The following is a 27,648-nucleotide window of genomic DNA, read 5'->3' on the forward strand; positions in this document are numbered from 1 at the left end:
ATATTGGTATTTTGTACTGTCTATATTACAGTCGTCATAGTGCGTCGTGTTACGGCATCGACGCACGTGCGTGACACGGCGCCCTGAGAAAGGCTCGCGCGTATTGCGAAATATTGAATTTAACGAAGCCGGGGAGAGATAGAAGGAACAGGTGTACGCGCGCGATATTGGAAACTCGACGTGCACATTTCAACTCTTTTTCTTTCGCTGGCCTTCTGCCTCCCGGCAGCATGATAATCAGAAGCGGTAAGAATAGAGTAGCGTGGATTACAGACTTAACTGAATCAATGTACCTTGTCGCTCTTTAATTTTCTTAGAAAAATATAAATCACTTTAAACTATAATAGAATAGCATTTCCGAGAATAAACTTGTTCAAGAATTTTATATGAAAGTTCATGATATGAAAAATGAAGTTGAAAATAAAATGAGCGCTTCTCCATATGCGGGATAAAAATTACTATGTGCTTATCTCTGTTTGGTAAAATTTTTAAATAGATAATTGGTAAATATTTTTGGAGTTAAGATAATAGTGTTTACATAGAAGTTTCATGACGTTTGTTAAATTGGTTCGCGAGTTGTGTAAAATCCACATCGTTTCTAGGACAATTTCATGCTTCTGGTTGAGACACTAACTGGAATTTTAAAGACCCGTTAGAAAACGAAGGATTAAAGTGCTTGAGGAAATCGAAACGCTTTGACGATGATAATCACAGTGCACAAATATTGTGATTATTGTGCGCCATAGTGCTCAGCTACTTTGTTCAAACGCGATCATTTTTAGTTGTGTAATCTGACGATATACAATCGGCTATTTCTCGTTGTGTAACCTCGTGCGTTATATTTAGTACGTTCCGCAAATTATTATTGATAACAGGGTAAACATTTTTGACAATGTATAATTTAGGACTATCTTTTATCTACTATAATTTTATTACGCGAATAATTTTATATAATTATTTATTCTTCGATGTTCGATATTTGATTCAATTATTGAAAAAGATATGTTTCATGTAACAAGAGATAGTACAACTTGAAAAAACGCTGCAAAGAACAAAGAAAATGTTTAAAACTAAAGTAATAATACATTTATTGCAATTTTAGCTAATTTTCTTACATATGTATTTTTGTTTTAAAAGTATCGACTTAAATTAATAGTAAAAAATCTTTTTTTTCCTCTCGTTCCACCTTTAACTTTCCAGGTCGCTATATCGTGGCACAGTGGCAAAGTGCTCGAAAGCGACAGCGTGACCGAGAAAGCAGTTTGCTCGAAGGCAGAGCTCTCTGAGCCTGATTGATAATCGCGCTCTGCAAATATCGTGATTATCCGGTGTAATCTGAACGCGAGCGCGAGCCTATGGTATATGCGATCATTGCTCTAGCTAGAGCAAATAGAGCAAATAAAACTTTATAACCGTCCGTGATCCTCGCGGGCATGTGATAGCTAATGTTGCCCACAGGATTCCGCTCGCAAACCAAGTTCGTGCGGGTTCGCGCGATTGAATTTTACTTCCGGCACGGTACGAATATACCTAATCGAAGATTCAATGGCACGCTAATTTGATCGGTCAATCCGGTATCACGCTTGGGTGCGGATCATCTCTTTTCCGCGAGCATTTCTTGCCGCGCAGCACTTTACTAATAGCTATCACAAGTCTCTGAATCCTGAGTGTACATCTTCAGAAGGAGGGATCCCGATCCATTCACCGATTTTTTTGCCGCATCCTCGTTCTCATATACGTCGATCCAATCAGCTAACCGAGGGTTAGTCTCTCGTCCCGGTAATATCGACTTCTCGACGTTGCCGTCGACGTTGCTCCTTTTCTCTTTCCTCCTACTCGTTCGCTTCATCATCGCTACTATTCACAAGTCTTAAGATCAATATTTGCTTAGCTTACCCGCTTCCGTTTGACAATCGTTTGTATCAACAATTCTTTGCGCGATAAAACGGCTAAATCCCAATGCTCGTGTGCGTGCATATGTGTGTATGCGTGTGCATGCGCGCGCGTGTGTGTATTTGTGTATAGAAAGAAAAATTCCGCGGGTTGCTAATTTCGCGAATTTAATTTGAAACGAAGAACACTGGAAAGTGAAAGCAAAACTTTGGACTATGCTATTTCGAAATTTTTATGGCATACGCTATAACTAATATGTGTACAAATTATAATCCGCGTAATTACATCACATGATGTCCATGCATATTGAATGCGTGGTCGCGGTTTACATTTTTAAATCAAATTTAATATCTCTTTAGCTGAAAACTTTTGTAATTTGTACATCTTTGCCACTTGTGTAAAAACCACTCTTTAGCAATTTTGGATGATTAGTTGCTTCGTACATATCTCTATATGCATCTTAATATTATAAGTTGAAAAATATTTGCTAATTAATGTTATGTTAATTTTTATAATAATATTTCACGATGCGTGTCTATCATTATTATGGATTAGATATATAAACGATTAAAAGAACAAACAAATAGGTCTGAGTGCAAGTTACTGCCTCGCTCTTACCTGCAATCACACAGGTTCGTTTGTCGACGCTGACTGCGTCGTAAAGTCGGGCAGAATCTGCCATGCTCGTTTCCGTCGTCCGCGAGTATCCCTTTGAGATTAATGGCCATCGTAAATATACTGCGTTTCCTCGTATCGGCCGGATCCTGTGCCGCAAACAGTGCACATTCTGCCGCACCGAATGCGTATGCAAACCGGCATTACTGCACGCGCATCTCGGCGAAGTCACGTTTGCGCGCGACGCGGTGCACCTGTGTAAACGTTAACCGGCCACCAGAGTTATTACGGCAGCGTTAACTCGTTCATTCGCGAGACGTTACCTGCGTTACGCGAAATTAATCCCGCGACGCGCAGCAGGTAGTTTGCGACTCGGCGTACATCTCATAAAATAATAATACGTTATAACGAGGCGTCACCCTCGTTATTACGCAAAATGGATATTCAGATCGTCGAGTTTAGTTGACAACTTCTCAGTGAATTATGACACTATTGATTATTCACTGGAACGGATGTTGAATATCTAAATTTAAATTTGGCAAAGATGTAAAAGAGCGAAGAAAATATCACAATAGAATCTGATCTATTTTATTATAGATTTTAAAATATGTACAATTAAAGATATGCCTATGGTCACAGCCAGGTACTTAGTGCTGAAAGATATTCCTTGTGTGATTTTACATGCAACAGTTCGAAAGAATAAAAAATTGTATTTTTAAAAATTTTAATTAAAAAAAGAATTTTATATTACAGAAATGAGTTTTTAAAAATAAGATTAAATCAATGTAACTTGCCATTATCTAAATATAGATCTGTGAAAAGCGACGTCAAGAGTCAATAAACTTCTATTAGTAATATCGTAGCACAAGAAATAGTGAAAGGGATCGACCAGCGCCGCGTAAAAGGTTTGCGCGTGATAATTAGCGTGAGCTAGCCAGCGGATAATAAACATTTATGGAAGAAAGGCACGAGCCAACAAAGTGTGCGGCAGTCGGACATTAATTAGGCGGCAAAAGAAATAGTGCATATTTACGCCAAGTGCGCAAAATCATAATTCATTGATTGGGCGTATGTAGTCGAGCATCTCGTGAAAAACCACAGGCTTCCGTAATTGTAATTGATTTCGCGCAGCCGCTTCTGCGCTTGCGTTCTTTATTGCGAAAGATAAATTAATACGAGCCACTGTATTGTCATACCACCTCCTTTTTCATGCTGCATCTTGCTGGCGCACCACAGGTACTACGGGCTTATCCGCTTATTTATAACGAAACTCAGCCGATGCCTCGAGGAACGACGATGCGATTCACGCGATCCACCGATGCAACACCGAGAAAATTCTACCGTATTGCACGAAGAAGCACGTGCCGAATTAATGTACGCTTGCCGTCGATGCAAGCGCTTGTCATCGATGCAATGGATTATTATGGGAAAATAAATAACAAAGTAATAATAAAGAGCATACAAAAGAAATAACGAGCGTCCGATATAGCTTCTATAATAATAAATGTATACAATCGTCTAAAGCGATTCAGACAGGAGAGGAGGCACGTGTATGTGCGACAGGAAAAATGATATTCGTGCAGGGGATTAGATCTTGCATAGTCTTGCTCGTATACCATAGTATTTAATATCACAATCACAGCCATAAATAATCGACGAATGATCTCGCGACGACCGCTATTCGAAACCGTTCCAGCTTGCAATTCGACGGTAGGTAGGGAGAACGGATCAGCGGGGCATGAGTATCGAGAGTAAACGCGCACGTTCAAAAGTATCATGGACGCGTAGCGGCAAGAAGATAGCACCACCGTTTGCAATTAAAAAGCGATTTAAATGCTAATGATTGTGCGTAATTAATGCGCGTCACACGCGAGCTCTACGCACTGTGGCGCCCCTCTCCTCTCTTTCCCCTCTTTCTCCCATGTCAATTATTATTTTACCGAACGATCCGGGGTGGAAACCTGCAGGGCGAACCAGAGGGAGGCAGACGTATCGATTTTACGAGACACACGTCCAAGCTGTCGATGGATTTATAATGGATTACTTGGCGGAGAAGAGTATCCATTTTGTGCACCGTAGAGATCGTTAATACTACTCGGCGCAGCCGACAGCTCAGAATATCATTTTCACTTTACCGGAGAGCCTCGTGAAAGGTGCGCCGGTAGGAGGTACGCTAACATTGTATTAAAGTTACTTCAACACTTTGAACTCGGCGGACTTTTGCAATCACGGCGCGTCAACTCTTTTCACTGTCAAACTCCAAAAATGTAAAGTAATCATTCTTTTATATTCCATCTTGTCATGAATATTTAGTGCTTGTTCAATAAGAAAATAATAGCAATTTGTGTCGAGCAATAAAATAAATAACAAACAAACAGGCGGTAATCAATATTATACATAATAATAAAAAAAAGATTTACAAAAATCCTCGCTTTATTTTTACAACAATTGTCTTGTCCTTGTTAATAGGGGCTACGCTCCGTGAATATTTTTTTTTTATATTGGACAAATTCTCGCCTGGTTATTATGCGGGATAATTTATCCGAGATCTGCCAAGTAATTGGATTCCTTCGAAAGGTCGATATTTGTCATTGCGTTGTAATTAGGATACGCCATTACGCTCACCATCGATTCAGTACGATCGTAAATAGATTTTTAATCGGGCGATTTATCTTCCCGAAACGTCACGATGCACTCGGCGTGGCGCGCGACCTGATCCCGAGGGAAAGTGTGTGTATCGGAAAATCGGCTTCAGGTAAGCCCATTAGCCCATTGCCGTCTCGAGAACAGGTCGACGATTTCTCGCTCGGCTAAGTGGCCCGCATGATCCATGCACGAGTTATCGCGCGATATCGTTCCCGCGACACGCCCTACGTAGCACCCGTTCGTGTAAGAATCGTAATAACAGTTATCGCCGTCTATCAATCGTCGACGAAGTAGGAACTCATTAATTCAATAATACGACCGCGGAGAGAGATAAGCACGTTCGAAAAGAGCCCGTTCTCCAAAAACAAGCCGCTAAATGCGACTTCCGTCCTTGTCTGATAAGGCACATAGTACAGTTACGTTGAATTAAATGAGGCGCGCCTTTGTATATCGGAGAAAAGGCAAGGAAAAGGATATTTTCAAATAAGAAAGAGCTTATTCACTATTCTTAATAATTGAAGAGCTTATTTCCAAACCGTCTTAAGCCGCTTACAATCTTATAAATATTACAGTCAATCCCCGATTTTTTAATAGTTGACACGTGATTGCCATCGTCATGATTTATTTTATTTGACGCAATCCGCGAGGTGTGAGAGACACAATTATTCGCGAGGATAATCTTATTGAAATACTTTCAAGCGAGCGGTTCTCTCCTCCGCACGCGGTTAGAACGGTTTAATCCACTTCACGTGCATGGCCGGGAACGCAGCCGTGAACGATCCGCGATTGGCAATCGATTAATCGGCATTATCCGACAATACTGACAATTCGTCGCGCCAATCTCCCAGTTCCCGTTTGCCACTCGCCGTGCAAAATTCTACGTCAGTTTCTTTCGCTGAGGTCGAATCGCCACGTTCCGTTGTAGGCAGTCGTATCGTATATTCGCGTTTTTTATCAACTAACAGTCGCTTTATTTTTACTGCGATCGTACTCCGGACAAACTACTTTTTCATAGAAAGAGATTCAAAAACTTTTCTGAACATTTCCTCCGTCATTACTAATATCCATGTCCTGTTATCTTTCCTCTGGAATAATTAATTCAGCTTTATACAATCTCGAAGGAACACTCTTAAGATAAACATTCGAACATAAATTTGTAAAATATACGTCTTTATCATTAACATACTAATTAGAGATTTAAATTTAGCTGTTTATCGGATAAACCATATATATGTTGGAACATATATATGGTTTTAATATATCTTTGGCGCTGCAGTTAATTTTAGAATATAATTAAAAGTCTCTTTCATCGATGTGATTAAAACAACAGAAAATTTATTTGGGATATACGAAAAATTCTGATGGAACATTGCTGATTGAAGCGCCGATTGAAAAATATCGAGGCAACAATTAATGCATTATAACGAGATAATCATCATCACTGGAAATTGCTACATTTAACACCGTAACTAACATAGGCGAGCAATGAACAACTGAAAAACGGTCCAAAAGAATCGAGGAGAGAATAGCGGAAGGAAAATTGATTTATTTCTATCAGTTCTCTCTTTCTCTCGGGATAGTAATTAATCGACACGAAACTGCGGTTTCTCCGCGGGTGCCAATATTTTCCTCTTCCAAGTTAATAACCGACCTCGTCAATTAGAGAGCTCCTCTAATCGAGGCTACAGGTAGGTTTTACATTATTACGCGTCAGCTGATCGCGCGTACGAGACGGGCTCGTGCCCCTTGACCCTCCTTTGGTTCTCAAACATTTTCTCCGAGCTTGTTCTTTTACATTTCTCTTTCTCCCACCGCTCTGTATATCGATCCCGCATGGACGATTCGGTTACGTTGATGGTCGACCCCCAACCGTGGCTGTCGAAGAAACGGAGTGCTCGTCGTCGATTAAGACGTGACCGATGAAGAGAGGTCTATCGAAACTTCTTCGAGGTAATTCCGTTTCCTCGCGGGGGTTGCGAGACTAAGCGTGCGTAGGCTGATCGTTCTCGCTCTGCACTCCTTCCCGTTCTCTTCTCGCGAACGGAATGATCTATGAGGGCAAGGTGGAATCGCGCGCGCGCTCCAACGGTTCGCGTCTTCAAAAATGATTTTATTAGAATCCAGACGCAATGACGCATGCCTTCCGGTAGCAACGACTTGCCCGGCGAACTTCCTCGCGGCGATGAGATAAGATCGATATTATTATGCAACGACGTTTCGCGGACGGTTAGGAAATTATTCGATTTACATGAAAGCGAGTGGCGTTTAGTATTCTGTCGTCGCGGTTGTTTATGCGCTCATTTGCTGTGCGCGTCGCGGCAATGTTTTTCAACTCGTCGACAAATCTGCCGAGTCATGTCCTATCTTTAGCCCGGCCGCGAAGGTCGGGCCGCCAAGAAGATCCTTGCTTTACGATATCGCGCACCTTCCGCGCGCGAAACAAATACATCGCCCGGGTGGATGCACCGTGAGAATGACGCCTACGTGAACCAGTGCTCGGGCGAGCATTCGGGATATTTGAACGCGTCGACGGGGCACGGGCGAGCCTGCGGGATCTGAAACGACGATCTATAACGTGGATCGTGAATCCCACCGGTCGTTGAACTCGCTCACGGTCGTTCGCGGCGCGCCATAATGAGAATTTTAACACCCTCGCTCGGCTTGGTCGGCGCCTTTGCGCCACGCCGAAGGGTATCGCTTCCATGTGATGGCGTATACAGACACCGTACGTCTGTTACTTTCTCACCGTCATTGCGGCATCCTTAATTCTTCAGATAAGAAACATCGAGTAACTTGTCCGGAGTAACTGGCCCGGGTCGCAGCTCCAATTCTTAAAAGTCAGCCTACAGAGATTATCGTGGATAAGGTAATGTCGTTTCTCGAGGTACGAGGCAAACTCGAGGATATCCAGCCGCGATGTTATTCATGATAGATGAACCGTGACGCGGGACTAACATGTAGTAACTTACATAAAATATAATTTTCTTTATAATGTATTGAGTAGGAAGTTAGATAGGCTGGATCGGCACTCGAATCCCGAGAATTCAATAGATAGATCCTTGCCAATTATTCACTTTTGTACGTATCACGAGTCGAAATTGATATTATATAATCGAATCTATAATACTGGGAGAAATCTCAACTATCGAACGTTAAGCTCTTTTCTTCTAAGCCTTTGTGTAACCGCTTTGTGTTGCCACATGTAAAATCCCCTGTAAGCCTCTTTTACCTGGACGGGAACAAGTTAACGAGACGCTTGTGTACATACGTTAGAAAAAAAACTGACTTTCCTTTTCTGTCCTGATAAAACTGAATCATATCTTGTTTCTTTTATCTGATCTGAAACAACGGCGCTGCGGCGTAGAGAATTAAACAAGTATGATGAATACTGTGACTATTATTATAATACTTTTTTTTTCGATATTACTTACTGTTAACAGAGAGGTGTTAAAATACTCTGGTTTTATCAGATTCCTTTTTTTATCGACGTGCCACACGTTTGTGGAAATTCTATTCTTATCGTCACGTTCGAGACTCTAAAGTTATGACTAAAAATCATAGTATACTTTTGATTCATACAACTGTGTAATATAGTTATTTTATTTTTTATCTATATCTGGAAAGATTTTTTAAACACACACACATTTGAATCTATGTTTTTCAAACGCTTGTACATCTGTATCATTACATTTCGCGATGGTACAGGCAGATTTAGCTTTATCGGAACCATTTGCGAAAACATTGCGTTTAATAGTTGAGTACGCTGCGAAATTACGGCTGCGTGTTAATCGGCGATAAGAATCGAACATGCGTGGGTCAAGTATATAAAGATCGCGGAATTGGCGTATTTGTTCATTCGTAAGTTGCACGCCTGTTGCTTCACTCACGCGATGCGTGACGCGCCGGAAACAAAGGGAAGTCCAAGAAAGAAAGCCACGTGGGTCTCTTCGCATGTTGGGCGTTTTTTTTTTATTTTTTATTTTTACACGTATTTATGACTTGATTACAAGACTCTTGGTCGCGCAACAAACGTCAGATACAGCTAACAGGCATTAATTACTGCGTCATACAACGAACCGAACTGACAACCTGTTGCTTTCTTCCTAGTGCCTACCGGTGTCACTGCTGTCGCACAAAGAGTATGTTCGCACCACGTGCTTTCCATTCGCGGAACAGTCTTTTGACAAGCCAATCTATTAAATGCTACCTTATCGTTTCAATTTGTTTCGAAATAATTATTAAAATATAAAGAAGATGAGATAAATATAAAAAAAAAATAAGTAAATTTATTAGTATAAATGTAATTAGATGCTTTTATTTTTCTTACTTTGTCCTCTAAGTATTTTTTATTAAAGCGGCGCAAAATACTAAATGGCTTCAGTGCATCCCGTATATTCATGCACTAATGTTTCTCTTGTGCAAGATAAATTCTTATCAAGATTTCTCAAAAGAATAATCTTGATAACGTAATTTTGACATGGATAATTCAACAAGGACGGCTCTAAATTTGCGCAATGTGAAATGAGATGAGGTTGCTGAGAACCGGAGATACCGCGTGCGGTAAAACGACGGACGGTGCGCCGCGCTGTCACCAGCGAGAATATACGAGCAATCGCGCGCTGATGAATCGCTCCGAAACTTCAGGACGCCCCGGGACGGTCCGATATCGTCGCCGCCGTTGTAAACGGAATCGTAAATCGTTGAGACGATAAATGACAATTGCGGCTGACACGATCGGCTGCCGTACGCGACGCCGGGCCGATGCGGAACTGCGGAAAGGGCGGAGGGAGAGAGGTAGCTCGAAAGCGTGGGCGGATGCAAGATAACGCGTCGTATTACGCGCGTGGGACGTTAATAAATTATTATTGCACCCCGCGCGAGCTCCCCTGCTGCGGAATGATATCTCCATTGTCCTTCGGCGAATTAATAGCCCGTGGGCAACGCATAACGCGACGGTTAACTTGCGTACAGCGAGTAACAATCGCTTGTGTCTTAGTCGGTAGGATCAACGTGATGATCGACGACATTGCTGCTCGAGCGTTTACAGAATTTATGGTACATGGGTGCAAATGTTACGTAATGAGAATCGACAGATATATCTCATTGCAGGACAATATGCAGGATGAGATATTAGGACGAAGACAATGAGATAATATGAAAAGTTTTGAAGAAAAATGTTTTGTGTGTCATCGAATTAATGTCAATAAAATCTCACGTATCAATTTTTTCAACTTGATTAAAGAGTAGTGTATTTGAAATTATTTAAGTGTAGACGCGCGCGAATAAAGCATTCATCAAAATTACTTCATATCGACGACGAGCCGAGCGTGAAAACCTGGGAGAATTTTCATCGAATATGACAGGTGGGCTGCCTAATTTATCTCCTAATTTATCTCGTTTTATTTACTATCTGGCGAGGGACACGCGTTCGTATTATGGAGACGCTCGGCGCGCAGGACAAAGATCTCTGTCGCTCATTCTTTCCCTGCAATCCATCATCGTAACAATTAGTGTTGGCCACGTTTCTTTATCGGCTCGCACGTGGGAGGTGTAGGTGGAGGACGAGCCTTCGTGCTCGAGGATGATTCAACGTCCGATTGCATTAATGGCACCGTGGAATGTCTTTGTCTCGATTTGGTAGCGGAAGCCGCGCATTCTGACTCATTGCACACGAGCTCTTTTACTTTCATTTACCTTTTATTTAATATTATTAATTAAACATTATTGATTTTTATGTCAAACTTATGTAATTGTAAAGTAGGACTATTTACATAGAAGGAAGAAGTTTTTGCTGAAGCATCTAAAAATTTAGCTGGATAGAAAATTTGAAAATAATTACTGAAATCAAAATATGTAACTATGAAGGATATTCAAGCATGATGAGCAATGCAGCAAAAAAATTTGACGTTCTAGCAACCAGTTAAACGTTTTACATTATTTTAATGGTTCAATAAAATTATTTTTAGATTTGTATTTAAATTTGTAGACACTTTATAGCGAAACTGTTCTTTCCTTACAGGATAGATCATTTCGCCACTGAGTTATCATTTTTTAATAATTCATTTGAAACATTACGATTAGCCTTACAAACGAGAACATAGAATTTTAATAAAGATCGAGTATCGCTTTGCATATAGCTAGTGAAGTGGAATATGAAAATGGATTTAAGAGTTAACGGTTATGAGTGTTGCAAGGTGTGATTTAAGATACGGACTACTTTTAACATATGATTGTACAGAATATACAGTTACTAGTAGCGATGATGGTAATAACATTAATAGCTTCTTACTCGCATTACACCATCGTATAACGATAAAGGCCGCCTTCGTATTGACGTACCCGTTAGTCATGCGCCAAAGAATATACTGTGCAGCCGGGCTACTTACTGTCGGATCAATCATCTAAATATATTGGCGTCATTACGAATGCGTGTAATGCCGATAAATCTATTCCCGTCGCCTTTACGTTCACCGTTCTTCTTTGTGCATCTCCCTGTCGCCAAGAAGTATCTTTTGCGCGAGCGGTGCAACGAATGACGTTGACGTTTGCTTGGCAGTGTGACAATTATTAATGAGCATATCCTCCGCACTCTGCTCGCGCGATAAATTCTTTGCGATCTGTTTATGTTTAATGGTTTGTAAAATGTGTTAGTATGTATAGTTTCCGGTAGATAACGAAAGGGATTTCTCTGATTAATTTACGTTACGTACACAATTATGATAAGCGTGTTTTTTTGTGATATTTTAAAATTATCTAATTATAATAGCACTTTACTGATAAGTACTGCATTGTTTTCCTTGAAATTTTTTTCTTTAAATATAGAAGAATCATTATTTAGGATTTAATAATTATAATTTATTAGAATTATTTTAAAAATAATTTGGACTTTTGGAGATTCTAATAAAGTTAATTTTAGTAAATTAATTTATCTGTATATAAAATGGAACATGTATTTTTATATCTTTAAAAAAAATGTAATAAAATCATAATACATAATTCAACTAGTTGTCATAATATTGAAAATTGAATGAAAGAACGCTATTATAATTAGATTAATTTGGAGTCTATTCATATGTTACTTTGCGATAGATTTTAAGCGTTGTTTACAAAGAACATCATTACACATTCCCAATTATAATATTTATTTCAATAATATAATTATGTGTACGTAAATATGTGTCAAAATTATGTCGTGAGGAATAAGGTATTGTATTGTGACTATTAGGGTAATGAACCGCTGTTTACAGAGAGCTTGTTACATTCGCGATTAGAAATTCGTTTCGTAATCGATAAGACAAAATTATTAGCCTTATGTTGATTTTAGAAACCTGCCGAGCGATAAAGACTCTGTTAATGTCTTGACGTTACACCTGGATGGTTTAAATTTTCCACCGGCGTATTGCCCACCAGATCAGACGGTGAGAAAGGCCGGTCTTGACACAGTAGATTTATTGCCGTTAATATCATTATGATATTAAAATGCGCGCCTTAATTAGGAGTTTGCGTCCCATGCTTGTCTTAAGCGCATTTCGTCGAATTCTCTGATACGCGCGTAAAATACATTACGCTTTACCTCGTTCTGAAATAGCTACTAAGATTGTCGGTTAATCGGGCCGCGTTTTGCAAATTCATGCCCTTTGCTTGTCAAATTTCGTCCCACAGCTGTCGCGAGAAGCGGTTACCTACGTAATTAATTTCCCGATAAACTGTGACGAAAATACCGCAGTATATAGGTAACTCGGCGATCTTAGTTTGTGATAATTTTTTTATTTTATTTTTCTAGTTTATACGTAACGAACAATAAAAGATTTGCAAGTCTGTCAGTCGATAAAAATATTATTAGCGTTTCAATTGTAAAAATTCTATTATTAAAAGGGGCTCATAATTGACAGCGATGGAATTAAAATGTTTCGTATGTAGGTATAAAGAATTATCTAGATCTTGTATAAACAAGAATTAATTTTTGATCCAATTAGAGAAAGAAATGGAGCATCGAATAAAACCATTTCCACGACCAAATAATTGAATTATAACTGTGAACTGTTTCTTTCGCAAATAGATATCGAATATTACTTAGCTACTTTCTTGTAATAAAAGTTCATATACGGTAGATTTTATGACAGCTATTAAGGAAAAAATCGATATTTTGAAAACAAATTCTGCGTCAAGCTTATCATTTCAAATTTTGAATATTATTTTTATCGAAATGTAGTGTCGTAGTATTTTGATTTACTTACCTACCTTTCGCTCATAACATTTTATTTAACAGCAATTAGCTGTAGGTTTTATCGTATCAACATAAAAAATGATAATTTTATCCTTACTGCACATATAATTATATTACTTTCGATTCTTACTTTCCACCAAGTGCGGTTGGTAAGAAGAGATATTCTCTCCTTAAATGACAATAATATCCAATCATTTCCGAGCGCCCGATCTCGCTGGCGGACGCAAGATCACTTTGCAACTCACCTCATCTTAACTCACCTGCAGTTGCGCGAGTAACACCTGCCGAGTGAATCGGTTAGGTCGTCGCGCTCGGTCGTGGATATAACATCACCGAAATAGCGCATAAGTCATGTGGAAATGTCGGTCGTTATATCTATGTGCTCATATACGTTACATATTCAGGTAGTCCTTGTTATACAGAATGTTCATTTAGCTATGTACCAAATTGTTATAATTTTAATATCTTGGAACAAAAAAGATTTTTTTTGTAGCTAAAAATTTCTTTTACATCCTATTGTACTTGCCGCATATTAACGTAACGTCTTATATGTAGTGTGAGTCGTACACACTCGCAATTATAAATAGAAGTCGGTGTGGCAGATTATACGGCACCCGTGAGATAGCTGTACGGTGGCATTGCACGTCGTGTGGCGCTATTATAAGGGGACAACCACAAACCTGTCAGCGATCGGTGTCGCGGTGTCTTGCGGACAAAAAAAACGAGGTGAAACGACTAGGTTTGCGTCCGCATGCGAAATCCCTCGCTGAAGGTAAAGGCGAAAGATTCGACACCGGAGAAAACGCAAACATCTGTCTCTCGTGTGTCTTTCGTCAATTTTGCTCTCATTTCCCGTCTCGATTTTCTCTATCATCGAGAGAATTAACCGTCTGCTTCTCGGAGCTGTACGGAGCAAAGTGCGATAACCGAGAAGCACCGACCAATGTGCCTCATATGTACTAATCAAAACCGGGAGGAGAGCTGATTTTTTTTACAACTTTGAAAGAGAGCTTATCTTGAGATTTATAGCCTTGAAAGATACACACACGCGTAATGGTGAAATGTTGTAAATCTGTTGGCTCGCGATTAAATACGATTGGATCTCTAATGTTTTCAATTTAAGATATCAAGTGATGATCCGTAGCTGGAGAAAAATGAACTGTGATAGAGAATTTTCATCTATGAAATTGTAAAATATTTGCAGAAATTAACGCACATGATCATTATATTATAATAGAACATTATTTAGTTATTTTATTGTAATTTTTATTGCAATTGTGCTCAAATAATAATTATTAATCTTTTAATTAATGATTCACATATTTTGAACTTTTTTAAAGATACATTTTTATTAAGATAACTGTAATAAATGTATATATTAATGTTTTAAGTATTTTATATTATCTGATATTTAAATATTAAATAATTAAACATTATAACATACGAATATTTGATCTTTGGTTTATTTTTTAACAATCTTAAAGTCGATAATTAAAGAAGTAATCTTTTCTTACAGAAAAATGCCAATAAAATTGATTTTCATACCTGAAAATCCTTTTCAATGAAATACTTGCGGATATATTTCGCAATAATTTATAATATAACTGGATTAGCCTAAATACATCGTTTTACGAACGATAAAATCGACCAGTGATAATTACATAAGTAGTAACGGGATAACATTACATCGTCATTAGCCGTGGTGCCGTTTAAACACTCGAGATGTCCATCATTTATGACGCCTAATTATATCTCCTCGATCTCGTTGATATCCCGAATTACGTGAATAGACATTGGACGGACAGGGAAAGGTCCGTATCTCCAGTCCATTGAAATCTCGAGAAAACGACTGAATGAGTTTCGCGGAAGCGGATAATGGGCTGGCGGGTGGCGCGTCGTTTCGGCTGTTCATCCGCTCGCTCGCTCGCTCGCTCGCGAATCGCGCCTCTGTCAGCGTCGTAATCATTGCGGCGTGGTTGAATCTCACCGCGGCGCGATATGACGACAAACGGCCGGCACCGTCTCGGAACACCGGTCATCGTTGTTCGCCTAATGGGCTGCGCATTTCTCCGTCTGCTTTCACAGCCAGCTGATTATGACATGTTGGTCGCGTCTGCAAGCAAGCAAGCGAGCGAGCATCGAATACACACTCCATACCACGTGTTCCAGGCACCGTAACGCCATTTGCCCGGCTAATGACTCGCTGGCACTTAGCGTTACCGAGGTCCAAGCCCTCTTTTCTCCCCTCGCGTATCCACACGCGGCTTTAAGACGGCTCTATTCGAGGGGAAAGTGTCGCCGGGCGAGACTTTGTAACTCGCTCGCCTAATAGTTGCAGGTCGATGGCAATACTCGATACCAAATTAGCAGGTATTAGGATTATTTGCGCGTCACTTATTACTTGGCACTGTAACGTAATTTACAATATAATTGCATTCTTTATATGTAGTAATAATCTTTTTTAGAATTATATTAATATACGTGTACTATATAAAGAAAATCAAATTAATTAGAGAATTTTCTCTTATTAATTTGATTAGATTTTAATGAACTTCAGTTAAAAACATCTTTAGTTTTCATGAAAATAACATCTTTATTATAAAAAAAATTTTGCATTTTAGAAGACTCGGAATGAAATGAGTAAAAACATTAAAGAAAGCTATGCAATCTATTAATCTTTTATACTCATGTCAGTGAAAGAGAGCTACGCTTACATCGTTAAAGCTAAAATGCACTGGTAGCATGATGTATAAATTGCAATATAAGAACTACATAACTCTTCAAATTTCATATCGATATAATTTTGACAAATTAACTACCGTCCATGGCAAATGAGTAATTTCCGATCCCGTTCTCGTGTGGGCAGGTTTATAACGTATTATTAGCGCCATCACAAGCACACAAAAATGATTGTGATATAAATCTTAGATTCGCTATCTAAAGATATTTTTATATAATAAGAGAGACACACAGTAGCACTGGAAAGAACCCCCGGGCGTAATTTGTAAGAAATATGATATTAAGGATACTTACGGCTATCATGCGATATCAATATCAAGTTATGGCTTTGAAAAAAGTAGAAAATTGCTCAAAGAATTTGCTGCAAGCGTTAGAGGCCGTCGTAAGCAATACAGCTTTTGCTTTCGAAAGAGAACATATATGAAATAAATCGATGGAAAGTTAGAGGATTAAGATCGGAGCAGACGTCAGCAGCCGCCGACCGTAATTCTCGCATATAAGGGACGCCCTCATCGGCGTCATCGTCGTCGCGTTGTCGTCGTCGTCTTCTTCGTCGCTGTCGTCGTTCCCGTGTAGGAAACGATTCCGTCGCCAACGTGGAAACCGCGTCTTACGCCTTAGCGGCGTGACGTCGCAATTATTCATCGCGTATGGTTGCGAGTAACAAATCGCCAGTCAAGTGGCAACACCGTCGGCAGCTTGCGCAAGGCGAGTGTGCGAGAGAGAGAAAGAGGAAGGAAGAGAGAAGAAAGGAGGAAAAGGATAAAGAGAATATACACATGCGAGAAGAGACAAGTTTGAAGGAGGTTGGAGAGAGAGAAGATACAGTGATAATGGCGGGTCGCGAAGGGGAATCGTAATGCGAGAAAGAGAGGTAGAGAAATAGGGAGAAGGAGAGAGCAAGAGGCGGACTCCTCCTACGTACGTCTAGATTCGCGTCGCCAGAACGTAAATTTAGCACTAACGCATTATGCACGCTCGGGCTGCGTCGCATTGGGCGTGCGATACCGACAACAGCGACCGTCTACGCGCGCCGTATTGCCCTGATGCGTGTCAGACGTGTCGTAGACAACGTGTGTACGTGAGTAAGGGCGTCGTCGGTCAGTCTTATTTCGTGCAAATGAGGTGCGAAAGTCGAGACGAGATCGATAACAGAAAATCGTATCGGGAAAAGGAGCAAGTATTATCATATCCTGCCATTATAATATAGGAATTCGATATTTTAGTTTTGAATAAAAATTGGAGTATTAATAAAGTTACATTTTTTTAAATATATGTGAGTTCAATATTCTTGCAACTGTTGAATAAATGAAGTGAGAATTATAGAATGTGAGACAAATCATTTTCGTTAAGAGGCTTATATTAGAATTTGAGAATGTTAGAGTGCTAATAGGAAAGCTAATATAAACGAAAAAGAAAAAGTTTTTAATCAACTGATTTCTCGAATAGCTGATTGAAACGAAGACAATATTCTTGATTTTCGCAGATATTATACGCATGAGATAGATTCATTGAAAATAATCGTAAATCAGTACTAAACAACAGGCGCAAGGTCACTGGTTCATACTGTAACGGTCAGAAATCTCAATTAGCTCTTTGTGCTGGATGTACGCTTGCGCTTGGATTTGATTAATGTACGTTTTACCGTAGGCTGCCTTTGTGTCTGAAGTTGGTGGCGGCTGAGAAACACAATTTACGCCGACCGCGATGGCAATATCTGTTTTATACTCGCACGACGACTGAGACTTTGTGAGCGCGGCTTGACGGTCCGTTATGATTTACATGGACATTAGCTTTAAAGATTGGACTAGAATTATTGTTGGGGTAACAGATCTTTATTGTCGCAATATCGATAAAATTCTCGATTATGTATGCGTGCGGCTGGTACAGATTCAATTAATATATGAGCATGAAGCTTTAAGAGATCTGAAGAATTGCCAAAGACATCCACGATTAATATTATGACGTTTTAAAATAATGAACGAATGTTTTCTATTATTAATTATTTAATATTCTTTTACTATCTTTTTATAAAGTTTGTTCCAGATTTTTTAAAATTAAAGGAGTATTGATCTTTCCGTCAGTATAAACAGTTTACCTACTTTTCAACTAAACTGTGTTTCATTCTCTATTTTCCGCTTGCTATCTCTTCGTTCTATGATAATTTAGTCTCACAAAGTGTATGGAATAGTATCACGAAGACAAATGTTGGCGGTAAAGTCACATAAATTGATGCGCCATGTACAACCGCTGCTTTCTCGCTTTGCAATGGTTCTCGGTTATATAGCGCAATTTCTACAATTCATAATATTAATATTTTGTATAACTCGCGTGGTTAGAGGGAATAAGAAGAATCGTCCTTGTTGTATTTCTCTCAGTGCTCTTAAAGATGGAATCATGCCATAATAACTTCGTTCCGCGAAGATGTATTGGGCACGCGCAATAAGAAATGAAATGTCCGACGGATTTGTCTCTTGCACAAAAGCGCGGGAGAATTATAATTTGCGGTTAAATCAGAAGGAACGGACTGGAAGAAGAAGTACCTCGGCAGAACATAATCCGGGACATTAATTAACCATGTAGTCATAATACTGTCCAATGGTAGAATTGAGTCTCTGAGAAACGTTTCTTCTTCGCTCATTGCGTGGAGCTCATCGTCGAATTAACAAATGGAGCAAGAAAGGATGAAATTATCCGCAAATGCTCGGGTTCTTCTCCCGGAGAAGAGTATCAAACGGGGGGGGGATTCGTGGATGAAAAAGAAAAACGAAAGAGAGACAGTAAAATCTGCGGTAGTCATCAAGGAAGGACAATCTGAAGACAAAACAATTGTAAGATCTCGCGCCAACGCTTTCGTTTCGAAATGCAATGTCACGTCGCAGAGTGAGTAAGCTAAAAGCCAAGTATTTCGCTTGATGTCATGTGACATGCGTTGGATCGCAAAAGAATACTTAGCTCTCAGCAGTAAGATAATAAATCTAACAACACATAAGTTTTCATCATGTATTTTATTTGTCATTCTTCTAGGAAACGCATTTTAACACTTAAATGTTGTATAGTTTGTTATCATTTTAATTTCTGATGGTTTCGTTTAGAACAAATAAACCGAATTAATTTTGTCATAACAAAATTATTACCATTAAGACATTTGAAAAATTTGCGTTTAATTTAATCCAAAATTAAATTTTAAAAAAAGTAACAAAATTATTAGAATATTTGAGAGAAAATTTTTCCTTCAGATTCTCTCGGATTTAAAATTTTCAAGTGTACACCTGTCGATTGATTTACGGAAAGATGATCGTGCTATGATATATAGTTCCGCTCTCGATCGAACATCATCTCAAGAGTAAGACAGGATTTCAGTTATAGAACCAAAGGAGAACAGAAGCCGTATGCACGCCTTCGTGCGAATCGCGCTCGCCGATCTCGCGCCCACTTGAGATAATTGCGTCGAAGACGAGATGATTAACTGACCAGGGTGGCTGCGTGGATTGTGGGTCGGCGATCTATTTCGATCTAGGTATCATTTTCCCTCACAAAAGTACTTCAGTTTCTAAGTTACGTTATTTTTTTTTCCCCTGTGAGATGTGCGGGAAAGTTAAGAGTTTACATTCTTTACGTTTATATTGTTTGTTAATTTAATGAATACTACAATTCTTTCTCTCTCTCTCTTTCTCTTTCTCTTTCTCTTTCTCTTTCTCTTTCTCTTTCTCTTTCTCTTTCTCTCATACTGCAAAGAGTAATCTAATATTATGATCTTTTTATTTTATATTGAAATCTATATATATTTATATCGATACAATTTAATCTAAACAGTTGTTGCGAAGTAGAATATATTGTCTTCGTTTTATTATTATTTTTATGTAGGATATATTATTTTCATTCCATTGTATGTTAATAATTTACACGGGACTTTAACGAGCTCCGTCTCTTCCGTCCTTTTGTCGATTGCCATTATTCTTCCTAATTTTACACGACTGCTGACTTAAAATAAGTTACCTCGTAATACACGTTAGTCGTAAAAGGGGGGTAGCGAGAGAAGGAGGAGATTGTCACAATGCGCGTCGACTCGTCGCAAAAGGAGAACATGCTGAGCTTTCGCACATCGGTACGTACGTTACCGCCTTCTGATCTCTTTTATCTCCTCCACATATTCTCTCCTTCTTTCGTCGCGCCTCATCCTTTTTCCTTCTCCATCGGCGGCGCTTCGCTCCCTTCATTTACCGCAAGCACGCAAACCCACGAGCAGATCTGACCCTCTCTCCTTGGAGAACAAAAGCCAGCCTGCTGGCTGCCTTTCTTTCGGATGCAACGGCGCGGGGTGAAGTCTTTAACTCCTTTTCTTTTTCATTCCGGACGAGAGATTCCATCTCTGTGGTACTTGCATTGTTTTATGTGGCGTGTGTTTAATTAGAGCATCCCAAATGCATGGAACATTTCATACGCCAAAGCCATTGGGGGGAAAGTTTACATAAATTTATTTGCCTTAATTTATCTGTCATTTTATTTTCATGTTTCAGAGTTCGAGTTTGTACACTATTTTTGTTTTCTGTAAAATATATATTTCCTCAACACATGTACAAGGATAACAATACGTTATACAATAAAATTACAGTAAAATTAGGATAATAGCAATTGGAAAAAGGATAGGAGAGATAGAGCTCGTTAAAGTCCCGTGTAAATTATTAACATACAATAGAATGAAAATAATATATTCTACATAAAAGTAATAATACATAAAAAGAAAATAATATAATTTGCCTTCGAGAATGCTTAATAATATTTGAAGATTTAAATTCCATTTGATTCGAATAAACAGACTTGAGCGTTCGTCCACCCTCGCAAGTCTCACAGCTTCTCTTTTTCAATGAGATCTATGACAACGCGACTTCCACTCAATAGCGTTCATTGCCTTTGCGATGCACCACGATGTACATACGCGGTGCAATAAGGAGACTTGGTACGCGGTCGACGACGTTCGCGAGCGCGTTTGCTCTCTCCACGCCGCCAACTCGAATAATTCACATTGTCCGTCGGGAATGGTAGGCAGTCCAGGGTTTTCTTTTGCCAATTATTTCGGGACACGTTGGTGCGAGGAAAGAAAGCCCCGCGAGGCAGAATAGATCGCGCGATTTTCTCCGGACTAATTTAGCCGCGCTCTTATTCAACGTATTCTCTCTTTCTCTCTTTCCCCGCGTCTTTCCATGTCCCTTTCTCGCATCTTCCTCCTCTTCGTCTACGCCTCGCTGCATCCACTGGCGTGTGCCTTCCTGCTTGGAACTCGACTCGATTATTCCCCTCATTAACACCAGCCGCATAGGTACAGCGAACGATATTTTACAACGATTGACGTTGTCACGACCGATCGGCCGGAGTAGCCCCGATATCCTGCTTACTAGTGGAGCACATGGGAGAGATATCGATCACCGACCATTCTCATTGATAACGACAATCGAATCCATTAACGAATCGTCGATTGGTAAAACGGACCCAGCCGTATCTACGCAATTCACATTTTCGAACTATTAACCTCGGCGCAGTTACGTTAATACACGCGTCCGCGTCTAATTTTACCGGATCGACGAGCTCGGCCCGTCGCCGCGCCGCCGTTTCGAAGACAGCGCGCGCTCGTTTGCGGAAATTTCTATCGACGCCGATCTATCTGCTGGATAACGGCAGATTAATGAAGGGAGGATTGGTAGTTGTTCGCAGACGACCTGGCGAAACCTCGAGATTGTGTTTTCTCTTTTGAATTTCCGCTGTTTTGTAATTCATTATTCTTCGGATTTTCCGTACTTTTGGCCGTTTTTAATTATTCTTAGATTATTGATGAAATAAGCTGCTGTTTTCTAATTGGAAACATTAAATTTTATAGAAAAATTATTTTAATACAGAAAGTTTGTATAGATTTCTAAAATATTAATTTCTATTGATTTAAAATATTAGGTATATTTTCCTTTTTAAGTTTTATTTAATTTTGAAATGTACGTATATTTTAGCAATGAGATACTATATATAGAAGAAAGTTTTTATATTCTACAAAATTCTTTTTATCTTCAAACAAATCTTTATATTATTATTTTACACGATTGGCTTGTTAATTTTAAGTTAAAATGCAAACTAGATTCGCTTAGCTCATATGGTCTCGAGATCGAAATCGTCTCACCAGCGAATTCGCGTGCATTCCAATCAAAGTTCTTCGCGGTCGTGCCCGTCGGGATTTCCTCTTCTCCCTGCTGAGCGTCCCCGCCCTCATCGTCGCCGCTTGCAATTTTCGACGCGCCTTCCTTCGCCCAGCGAATTAATGCTCGCGGTGTTTCAGGGATCGCGCGCGCCATTCATAACGCGAATGTTATTAGTGCAGATCGGAGCAGATATACCGCCCGGCCCGCGTCGTGTGGTTAAAATAAAGATGATGAATGCCCGGCCGTCCCTCGCCGCGGCACTGGATGTAGATTAATATCGGCCCTCGCTCGCTTACTACTCCGCGCGCGCCTCCTACTAATATCTGCCGCTCGTAGTAGGTAGTAGGTACACGGAGGATCCTGTATCACCCCCCTCGTATCCGATCGTTTGCACTGGTAGCATCTTGTCGAAAAATCCCTCAAAAACGCACATTCTTCAAAGATAATGCGAAATCTACCGAGAACTATTTCTTTTATTCGTCGATTCTTGGACTTATGTGGAAATAATTTTTTATTGATAAGTCTATTGAATATTTTGTCATAATTACAAACGTTTAAAAGCCCATAATTAAAGCAATAATGGAAATGGACATTATAGATAAATTAATAAGAATTACTTAAGGAAGGGGAAAATTATTTAAGGAAAGGACTTTTGTTTTTATTTTATTAGTTTTTTTATCTTTATGTAATATTAGTTTTAAATGATTTCTATAAAATTTAATTTTAAACCTTGCTAGGAAAATAAGGTACATTTTATCACGCGTTCTGGTACGTTTGCAAAAATAATTCTATTTCTAAATCATGTATTAACTGAATAATAATGACAAGCTGTCTCGTATTTTCTTACATGTTCGATACACTGATTTTGTACGGTTCCACATGAGCGACTTCTTCGATCCTCTTCCGACGTTGAAGACGAGAGAGTCGTTTATAGAAGGAGCGTGGCGTTTCTTTCCCGCGATAACATAACTTACGTTATTGCAAACGACAATCTGGTATAATTTTTACGATGGCTCTCTGTAACCCAGCAGCTGCTTCTGCATTACACGAGCTTGAATTTCGAATTTGAATTATTATAATAACGGCTTTCAGCAGGGAGAGAAGCGCGGTCTATACGTTCCGCGCGCGTTAAGTATAAATATTCAGATGCTTTCGCATCGTGCGTACGATTTACCGGTGCGGGACGTTAATGAAATCGTGCACGCCATGCATACCTCGATAAATTTGCATAGTAGTGGCGCGCATATTTAGTTGGCCGGCAGTTTCAGTTTAAGCCAGGGATCAAGGAGTTCGATCAACGATGTCGCAAACGAGTCTGCATCTCGGAGCTCGCCTCTTTCATTGAAAAACGGTCTAATACCCTCGCCGATTTGCGTTTGCGTTTTTGTAAGGTATACACTTCTTCGTTTTCTAGTGACAAAGACGATCTAATGATTGATTATGTATTAATAGTAGAACTTTATTTAGAAGTTGTACATAAAATATCAAAAAATTTTATTGATTTTATATGTTATAGTCATCTACATTTAACTCATTATTCTTCTTTCTTTGTAAATACGTGGGTATTAAAAACTTTATTATAATACGCAACATAAAATAATTACGTTAGAAAGAAACTTTTGAATTTCTAATATTTTATAAATATTTTACATTGATTACTCATTACAAATAATTTTCTTGTCATTTTCTTTAATTTTATCGAGGAGCATATGCAAGTCTATCTAAAGACCATAAACGTAACTTCTCATAATATGCTTTATTTTTAATCAGAAAAACACGGCTAAGTGTGCTCTTGCCGATTTAAATGGCAAAGCTTAATTGGATTATGCAATTGTAAAGCGGAAGCGAATCAGGGCCAATGTATGGTTAGCGTTACGATCTTGTCGAAACTTATCGACGCTTTAAAGTCAACTCGAGAGACATTCGTAAGCCACCTTCGACACTAACGATCGCGTGAATATCCCCGACATCGACACACGTCTGTATAATCCGTCGTAACACGTTGCGAGCGGGTTTTCCTTCTCGTATGAAAACGCCTTCTAACGAGACAAGGGCGTATCGTGCACCCAGGTAAAAAAAAAGAAGTATCAAGACTTCTATCGCTTCCACTATTAAAGCGGATGGTCATCCGATTGAGACAAGCCGCGTAGGACGTGGCAGGGGCGGAATAAGAAAATTTTCACAAGAGATCATACCCATGCTGAAATTTTATCGAAATAATTATTCTTTATCTGCAAATGTAGAAATAACGTACACAAATTGCGTAAAAGTAATTATTAAAATAAAAACTGTTACTTATATAAAATTATAAATGTCAAACAAATGAAAAACAGCTTTTAAGTAAGGCTTGAATTGATATAAATTTAATTTTATAAAATCTGTTAAAGAAATTCATATTTATATTAAAGAGTAAAGAATTTTCTATTTTTTGTGCTAAATTTTAAAATGACTTTTAGATTTTATTCTTATTAATTTTACACTTGATATTCACTATCCTCGATTATGGCTTTTTCGGTAACTCAATCCGTTCCTGGACCATAGTCGCGAGTGAGCGAAGGACGAACGATAATGTCTTGGCGACATAGTCCGCGGACGCGTTTCAGATCCTGTTCGCGTTATCCGGACTCGCGTGAATGGATGTACCTTTCAGTCTGACAGAAGACGCCTTCGAGCCATATGCTGCTAGTCGCAAACCCGATCGACTCAACGTGTACTGAGAATTATGGCTTATAATATAACTGTCAGTTATTAGATTAGATTCCAGAGTTAATAATCAACCATTCAAATTTTCATTAAAAAGACAAAGGTTTAATATTTGTAATTATAATTTGCACGTGACTGATAAAATTTGCAATTAGTAATTTATTTACTCGTTGATTGGCTTGCAGCATACGTTTATCGAATTAAAATTCAAACAATATCTCCGTCACAGACGATATATATATAAAGAATAAAGCACAAAATATGGAATAAAAGCATTATCTGAAAATAGTTAGAAATATTTCAAATAATATTTCAAAATATAGAGGCAGCATTGTATGTTTATTCATTGTACATTTTCGTATTTCCTAATACATTAAATATTTCGAAGTGACGGGTTTGTTGACATACATGAAGCTCGATGTTTAATGTTTTGACGCTTGTTTGGTAATGTACGGTATGTTGTTATGCGATTACCTTGAACCATTCGTACGCCGAGAGTCGAGCAGGCAGGTAGTGGCGCGAGCTGCTCAGCGCATCGTTGCATTACTCTTCGTGATACGACAGCGACGAGTGGTAGGAAATGCTAAAGGCGATTGTTTCTTACGAATTCTTATCGAGCATCGATTCGTGCGATTTGTAAGCCCATCAAAACGATAGCTTGCCGAAGGACATATTTCGTTTTTGGTTTTCTAGTTTTACTTATTCGAAATAAGAACTGAATCGACGGAGGATGGAAGTTTAAGAATAAATCTTGCATCTCATTTTATTACATATATTAATTAATTACGAATTTAATCATCTAATCTTACTTATTTGAGTTATTTATTCAGATTATTTAAAGGAGAATTTGAGATAAAGACTTTTATATCAAATATTTATATTAAAAAATTTTTTTTGGGGCAATATATATTATACTTATTTTAATAAATATCTATTTAATTAGTTTTTGAAATTATTTTGACGTAACTATAATTTGTTTATATATTTTTATTTTACAGATAAACATGGTGCTTCAACGCCGCAGTACATCGTATCGGTGAGTGATTAAATAATTTTTTTATCTGAAGTAAAGTGGATCTATAATGCAGATAAATAATACATCTCATAGATCCATTCTTTTCATACGAAAGAGGTCGTATTATCGCGATATTATCACAACGATATAGTTTATTAGTGCGCGAAGAGGATACATAGTATTTTTACATCTCCTGATTGGAATGTGGGCGTCCTTTCGTTTGTCCGTGAAATACAAATAATTTATAGCAAGATTGTTATAAAACCGCATTATAAAAAAGGGACCATCGTTTGTCAAATTAATCTTAACGAGCATCTAAATCATATTTCTAACACGCAATCCTTATTTATCGATTAATCTTGAATCCGACTGTTTGGAATTCAATAATATCTTTAATTAATTAAAATATAAATACTGATTTTCTTACAATTTTCATGGGAGAGCTCAATATTCTCTGCTATTAATTTCTGTAAAGAAAAATTGGTTTGATAAAAGGATTGTTTATTCCATATCTAAATTAAAACTTCTAGGGACTGAGCTCCCACACACCGACGCTTTCATCGGTTAAAATTTGTGACTAGTGCGAGTCCAGTGGCCCCTGTTAATACGCAAGACATTCTCAGACGGCGTCGCGAATTAATATAGCCTCGACGGCACGGTGCATCGGAGATTATAATTGCCCTCGGAATAATAAGAATGTCCTCTAGGAATTATATGCAGAACGACTATAGTCTGCGCTAAAGATATTTCTAATAAATTTAATTTAGTTTCGCGCGCGCGCGACGCGCCACATTGTGTTTTCTGTCAAAAAAGTTAATTACTTCTGTAGCTCTTTCAAGTGCTACGCGACAGTAATGCAAATATGTGTGAAATAAACAGTAAGAATTCAAATTTGGGACATTCTGTAATTTAATCTATTACTATCACAAAAACACAAAAACTATGATATAAAATTTTTACTAAAAAAATGTTTTGTTAGTAAATTGCTAATTTCTAATAATTAGCACAAGAATTTTAGTCAAAAATGAATTTATAATAAATAATTTTATATATTGTATTACTACACGAAAAGGAAAATTTTATTGTTAGTATCTACAAATTTTGCCAAATATAGATAAAAAAAAATAATTTTATGTTGAGCTATTAAAATAATTATGTAGCACAGTTTAAACATTTTAACAACCAAGTTTCGATACGATTTTTTAAATGATTCAACATAATTATTTTCAGATCTGTATCTCAGCAAAATTGTTTTTTTTGTGAATTTGTTCTTACTTTATTATAATTTATGTAAAAAATTCTAAAATCAGCTTTAATACAATATTTCTTGAATAATATACATATTCATTTTGATATTATAGACGTCGTTAGAGGTGATAGTTTTACAAACTAATAAAGCAGCTATCAAAATGTATAATATATAGGAGACGTCACGCAGAGACAGAGTCCTTTTCTCAATTTCTATTCTCGGAATAACTCGAATTTCCATCTTTTTCATTATCTGTAGACATGTTAATCACCTTGTCCGTAATATATATGTTGAATAAAATTTTATGACGTCTAACACACTGACTATGCTTGAGAAATATCTTTTTATAATAGAATTAGTCCAATCAATATTGATG

The 27,648-nt window shown here is 38.3% G+C and overlaps 1 long non-coding RNA gene across 1 annotated transcript in view; it reads left to right on the top strand.

The window, feature by feature from the left end:
* The window catches only part of LOC120358983, a 42,257-nt gene extending 15,541 nt beyond the window's left edge, over positions 1 to 26,716 (top strand). Inside the window, exon 3 of the long non-coding RNA XR_005575879.1 lies at positions 26,007 to 26,716. This is a non-coding gene — a long non-coding RNA (uncharacterized LOC120358983). The remainder of the gene's footprint in view (positions 1 to 26,006) is intronic.
* The last annotated feature ends 932 nt before the right edge of the window (positions 26,717 to 27,648 follow it).

The sequence above is a fragment of the Solenopsis invicta genome, chromosome 11, assembly GCF_016802725.1.
Source record: "Solenopsis invicta isolate M01_SB chromosome 11, UNIL_Sinv_3.0, whole genome shotgun sequence".
In the NCBI taxonomy this organism is placed as follows: Eukaryota; Metazoa; Arthropoda; class Insecta; order Hymenoptera; family Formicidae; genus Solenopsis; species Solenopsis invicta.